The 7,115-nt window shown below is 42.1% G+C and overlaps 1 pseudogene; it reads left to right on the top strand.

Annotated features, from left to right (window-relative positions):
• The first annotated feature begins 1,921 nt into the window (after positions 1–1,921).
• LOC114023466 lies at positions 1,922–2,392 on the top strand (annotated as a pseudogene).
• Positions 2,393–7,115: the final 4,723 nt, after the last annotated feature.

The following is a 7,115-nucleotide window of genomic DNA, read 5'->3' as shown; positions in this document are numbered from 1 at the left end:
GAAGAGGCCTTACCTGCACTTCGTTAGTGTGGATCCTTTCTCCTGATGCAGCTCACAGACATTCAGCCCTCTCGGGTGATTCTGGCCCCTGATCTCCATAAATGCTTCATCCAAGATCTACCCACTCCAATGGATGTCTTCCATTATTTCTTTAGACATCAGAGCAGTGCTTGTCCCATTCATCTGTTATCCCTTGCTCTTAAAATATGACCAGTTCAATTTTCTTTGCTGGCTGTTTTGATGATGTCTTTGACACCACTTCTAACATGAAAGCCATCATTGGTCACATGCTACTGCCCTGCCACATCCACCAGACATCTCTCCATTACCCTTTGGGGGGCCTGAAAGTTGGGTTCTTCTGAGACCTTCATATTCCATGACTTGAATCTGTATAGTGAAAGTGGAAAAGCATTGATGTGAAAGTGCTAAGATTTGGCAGCAGGAACAGCTTGAGGTCGCTTTGTTCAGTTGAGTTCAGTGGAAAGACTTCACGGTTTTCCAAATGTGAACCAGCCCCCTCTCCTCAACAAAGTCAATTTTGGGACCAGTTCATTGTCCATTTGCAATGTCTGCCCAATACATGTGTACTGATGGACCAGCTCACTGACATGTACAGCATCCAACTGCATGGCATAACGTGGACACTAGGCCTTCTTCATACAATTTTCTTTTCTGTATGGATCATTAGGCCTCTCTCTTTCTAGTGGGTGTGGGTCTCATTACCAAATTTAATGCTATTGGGATTTTGCTGTCCAAACAGAAGCATCTGAAGGACACATCTATAGGGAATTCTTCCCCAGCCTGGATTCCACAGTGGCAAAATTTTTCCATGACAATAGCAAATATCTTTTGTGAGCATGCCTCTTAGTTAAGCTGTTTTCTCAATCTACTTCTGCACTGTGTCCTCCTCATCCCATTCCCCATTTCCCTCTGTCCTATTATGAGAAGTCGCACAGGTTAATGTCTGAGAATGGGCATTGGTTTGGTGAGGGAGGGAGGGGATGTAGAATGGGTAGAAGTTGGGAGTCTCACCCATCATATGAAAGTACTGTCTGGGCCATTCATGCTAGCCAGTTCTTTTCACATTGTGCATTTCTGAGTGAAAATCAGATTTACAGGAGGATTTTTAAACTTGTTACATTTGATATTGGATGAGATTTAAAGAAGTGAAACTTCTTAGTCATTTAATATTTCTTCATTAAAATGGGATTTCAGAAACAGTTGGTTTTGAGACCCTTTAATTTGGTGCTTTCCACCAAGGCTGTGTAAAGGGAACAGCAAATGAGTGACATGTGAAGCAAGCACATCTCTGGCCATGATCCAAGGAGCATGAGTCCTGGGAACATGGAACCAGACTATTGAAAAACTTGTGTTTATTCATTAGCAAGTCTGTGTTGGCTTATTTTACTTAGTAAAAATGGCCACGGAGAGTCATGGGGAGACAAACTCCATTTCATTCATTTGCTCATGCCCATTGTCTTTGAACTAAACGATTAGTTCAGTGCATAGTGAGAACAGCACTGGATTTGGGGTCAGGGAACTTAGTTCAGAACTCTGCTCTTCTACTTATGACTAGTGTCACCTTGGGGAGTTAAATAATAAAGGAGGGAGTTAGAGTAAATGACCTTTGGGGTCCTGTCTAGTTTTTTATCGATGATCCTATGGTCTTACTGAATGATTTGATCACCCTGTGATCACTAAGTCCCCTTTCCAGCTGTTAGTCCTTTGATCTTCCTAACACATTCAACAGTGGCAAATGTGCTACAGGTTTCTGGAGATGTGAGCTACTCTAAGACACCAATCCCACTGGAGCCCCCAGACTAAAATGGTCTGAAGAGACCAACCCTTTTAGCTTTGTGGGAACTGAGTCTTAGGCAGTTAAGGCTCTTCAACAAGGATCCAATTTGGCCTTTTCCCCAAGATGGCACTGAAGACGAAGAAGGAAGCAGTTGTCCCCTCCCAAGACAGAAATCAAGTCCAAGGCCCTGAAGGCCAAGAAGGCAGTGTTGAAGGGTGTTCATAGCCACAAAAAGAAGAAGATCCAAACATCACCTACCTTCTGGCGACCCAAGACACTAAGACTTTGACGGCAGCCCAAATACCCTCAGAAAAGTGCCCCTCGGAGAAACAAGCTTGATCACTATGCCATCATTGAGTTTCCCTTGACCACTGAGTCTGTTATGAAGAAGACTGAGGACAACACCACCTCATCTTCACTGTGGATGTCAAGGCCGACAAGCATCAGATCAAGCTGGCGGTAAAGAAGCTGTATGACATCGACGTGGCCAAGGTGAACACACTGATCCAGCCTGATGGAGAGAAGAAGGCCTATGTCTGACTGGCTCCAGACTATGATGCTTCAGATGTTGCCAACAAAACTGGAATCATCTAAACTGTGTCCAGCTATCTCACTCCACCTACAATAAAAAAAGTTTTCCAGTATAAAAACAAAACAAAACAAAACAAAACAAAACAAAACAAAACAAAAACAAGGATCCAATTTGGATGACCAACCTCACTCTCCCCTTCAACACCACTCTTTAGGGTCAGTTTGTTCATGAATGCCCTCTCTGCCCAGGGTATGAGGTGGCCCTGATTCAGCCCATCTCAGATTGTAGCTATGGGCTGCGGATGGCTCCCCCTTTAGGCGGTGTCTCTTTTGCTGTGGCCTTGGCAGTCAAGAGTCAGCAAACATGACCAGAACAATAAAAGGAACATAGGGACTTCCAACCATTCCCTGGCGAGTATTTGATGAGTCTACTTGTTACATGACATAGTGGGTAGAGGGCTGAACTTGGTGTAAGGAAGACCTGGGTTCAAATTCTGCCTCAGGCACATTAGCTGTGAGACCCTGAGCAAGTCCCCTAAACTCTATCTGCCTTGATTTTCTCAAATGTAAAATGGGGATAATAATGGCACCTATTTCACAGAACCACGATGAGACTCAAATGATATAATATATGTAAAGCAATGTCTAATACTTAAAGCAATTTATAAATGTTTAGTTAGAACATCCAAGACTCCTAAAATAATTCAAAAAGTCTAAATAAATGCCCTGATAATTACAAATAATGTGATAAAAGCTTAATTTAGCCTTGTAACAAAGTAGAACATTTGTACCAGTCCATGTTATTCTAAAAGACAAAGAATTCCAGGGCAGCTAGGTGGTGCAGTGGATTAGAGGACCAGCCCTGAAGTCAGGAGGACCTGAGTTCAAATGTGACCTCAGACCAAACACTTGACACTTACTAGCTGTGTGACCCTGGGCAAGTCACTTAACCCCAATTGCCTAAAAAAAATAAAATAAAATAAAAGGCAATGAATTCCTAAGTCTTTCTTGTCAACTTAAAAAAGAATCCAGTGAAACTTTTGGGGGTTCCATGGAAGAAGCCATTGTCAGGGAAAGGGCTGCTAGAAAGACATTGGGTACAAGGGCCAAGCTGAGGGGTTAATGGAGAACAACCCAACAGTGGAAACTCTGCCTTTATCACCAAATGCTCCCAAACAGACCTGAGAGCTCTATGTAAATGTTATTTACAAACATTCTTGGCCACCCTAGAAATATCCAGAAGCTCAAGGCATACATTTCTATGTGTGAAATTCAAGTGTGTACTGTACCAATCTCCAGGGTTTTCTTGTATTGATATCTTTTGTTTTTATATTGCCTTCATTTCGGAATATGTGCATCCCCCTTCCTCTCCCCAGTGAGACAGCTCTTGTAATGAAAGATTTAAAAATGAAAGGAAAAAAAAAACTGTTCAGCAAAACCAACCAACACATCAACCATGTCTAATGGGATATGCCATGTTTCAGACCCATAGTCTCTTAGTGCTGCAAAGAAGAGATGCAGACGCATTTTCTTATCTCTTCTTAGGGACTGAGCTTTGTCATTAGGATTATATAGCATTAAGTTTCATCTCCATGTTGTTTTTTCCACTTACCTAGCCACTGTCATCTTTGTATGTGTTGTTTTCCTGGTTGAGATTTTACTTTTTTCTCACTTGCCCCAAACATGAGAAGTTTCTAACATAGGAGCTAGAATCAGAAAATAAATTCCCTGGAAACTCCAGGCTGTATCAAATTTGGCTCACCATATTGCCATTACATTTCTTTGTTAACTTCAGAAAAGAGATTTTATAGATTTACTGAAAACACTTGTAGTGTGAAACAAACTCTTCTCAGGCAACTGCTAAGAGATTAATCTCTGGAGTGTTTGGTGCTCCACCCCCAATATGCTCCTTGAACGTATCTCTGTTGTTACCTTCACGTTTTTCTAACAGGCAACATATGCCCACAGGTTTGTGGAATGCCCTTTCACGAATATCGAAGTCCCAGGGCATTAAACTAGTTAATTAAATATCAAGTAATTGCTAAAACTACTGAGTGACATTTAATTAGTATGTTAATTGATATCAGACTTTCACTCCTTATCTTGTTATATGTTAATAAAATCCCCAAACATTTATTCCAAGTTGGATAGGAAACAGTATACTTCCAGGCATTAATAAGATGGAGCGTTCACTCCCATGCAATCTCAAATGTATCAGCTCCTGATAACTACAGATCCTTTGGCCAAAAGAATTTGAGAAATTATACGTCGGGGGTGGGGGTGGGGAGGCATCCCAAAAGATTGACTTGAACTCAGGAGAAACAAGGAAAACTATATTGGCATGTGTGACATCAGGATGATCCTCTTTCTTACATCCCAGAAGAGAATTCTGGAATTTGTCCCTCCAATATTTTCTGTGGTTCATAACTAAAAATGGCAGACATATTCTGGCCTTTGCCATGGGAATGATTCTGTGATCTCATTGGCATGGGTATGCCCTCTCCCCAAACAGAATGTATAATATCATCTTTAGTCTTCTCAGCCTGTGTGCTTCTTGTCCAGGCCTTTCCTGAAATTCTCCATAGAGGAGCAACTGAGGAAGCTGGGGGCTAACAGGAAATAGAGCACGAAAAGGAGCCTTGAAGGCCATCTAGTCTAAATCATTTTACAGAGGTCTGAGGGGCCAGTGAGGTGAAGAGACTTGGCCAAGGTCATTCAGGCAGTAAGTAACAGAGCTAGAATTCAAATTCCAGTCCCTTTCCTCGCAAGTCACAACTGCCCCCCCTCCCAAAAATGAGATAAAGGAAAATAATTTACTCAATCAACAAGCTTTTGGGTTTTTTTTTTATTTTTTTTTCCCCCAATTACATGGAAAAACTATTTTTAACATTCATTGTTAAATTTTGAGTTCCAAATTCTTTCCCTCCCTCTCTCCCTCCTGTGGCCTCTCCCTGAGAAGGTAAGCAATCTGATATAGGTTATACATGTGTAATCATGTAAAACATTTCCATATTAGTCATTTTTTGGGAAAATGACCTTCTCAATGAGGAGGGAGGGTGAGAGAGAACTTTGAACTCAAAATTGCAAAAAGCAAAGGTTAAAATTGTTTTTACATGTAATCGGGAAAAAAGAAAATATTTTTAAAAATTTAAAATGTGCTATGATTTGGGGACACCCTGTGTACATACACAAAAGTTAAAGACATGTAAGTTTGGGAGAAAAGGAACTAGCATTTGAGAGGATCAGGAAAGGTTTCATGCTGAAGATGGTGTTTGAGCTGTCTGTTTCTTAAAGGAAGAAAGGGACTCGATGAGCCAGAGATAAAGGGGGAGAGCCCTCTAGACATGTGGTATAGCCAGTGCAAAGGTGCAGAGATAGGGGATGGAATGCCACGTGGAATGAACAGAGAGAAGAGGGAAAGACGCATATTAAATCAATTCATATTATATTTACATTGTCTTCGGTAGGATCAGGTATAATAATCAGGTATAAAATCATTTTTATAGGTGGGAAAGGTGAGATATAGGGAGGTTAAGAGATTTTATTGAAAATTATGGTCAATAGAGCAGAAATGAGAATGGACCTCAGTGTTATACCTCCTAGTCAGCAAACAAAAAGGAATATAAGCCCTATGAGGTCAGCGACGATTTCATTTTTTTTTTGTCTTCATATGCATAGCACCCATCACAGTGCCTTGTACACAGGGACTTAGGACTGAGGAAACAGAGCTGACTTAACAAATGCTTAGTAAATTGTATGAAGACAATCAGATACTGTAATGGAGAAAGACATCATGAAAGCAGTGTGTGGGGGTTGTGTAGACTGAATTTTTCACCCTCTAATTTCTCTGGTGGTCAGATAGCAGCACAGAAAGAATGCTTAAGGACCTGCATTTATCTAGGACCTTAGCATTTTTTTTAATCTTTGGGACCTTGGGCAAGTCGCTTACTCTTCCTTGGCCTCAGTTTCCTCATCTGTAAAATGGGAGATGGGGATTTGGACTTAGATGAACCCTGAGGTCCTTTTCAGCTCTAGATCTAAGATCCTTTCCATTCCCTTGGCAATTCACTTTCCTCAGCTGGGCTTCCTTTGTAAAATGAGGGAGTTAGATTGGATGGCATCTGTGATCCCATGTAGTGCCCCACCTCTGATCCTGTGATCCTTCTGCTCTGTGCTCCAGGCCTGCCTTTCTCCTTAAGCAAGGACAGCAGGGAAACTGTGGGGCTCTCGAGTCACAAGACATGCCCACGTATACATTGGAGGAGAAAAGATGAGAGTCATTGACTAAAGAACAGTGAGCACAGAAGCTGGAAGGATTGCAAGGCTGGAAGCCTGGAAGTGGAGGCTAATGCTAAATGTCAGTGTTTCCAGGTGGGAGGAAGCATTGACTGTGACAGTGGGATGAGGTTTATTTCTCTTCCTTCCACATGTAGGAGGCAATGAACTGCAGGTTAATGAAGTCATTAGCTGATTCTGAACCAAAAGGTGGTGCAAGCACAGAAGAGGGGGAACAAACCAGAGAAGCGGCCTTGAACAGAGCTAGAAAGAATGCAGCATTCCCTAGAGAGGGAAAGGGAAGAAGGGAGGGAGAGGAGGAAAGCAAGAGAAAGGAGAAAGGGGGAAAGCTGAGAGAGGGAGCAGGGCAGAAGGAGAGGGGGGACAGGAGAGAGAGATAGAACAGAGAGGCGGAGACAGAGAGATGGACGAGAGAGAGAGATGGAAAGAGAGAGAGATGGAAGAGAGAGAGAGAGGAGAGAGAGAGAGAGAGAGAGAGAGAGAGAGAGAG

This window comes from Vombatus ursinus, unplaced genomic scaffold (assembly GCF_900497805.2).
Source record: "Vombatus ursinus unplaced genomic scaffold, bare-nosed wombat genome assembly UNPS02004428.1, whole genome shotgun sequence".
Lineage (NCBI taxonomy): Eukaryota > Metazoa > Chordata > Mammalia > Diprotodontia > Vombatidae > Vombatus > Vombatus ursinus.
Note: the sequence above shows the minus strand (reverse complement) of the source record. Positions and strands in the feature narration are given on the sequence as shown.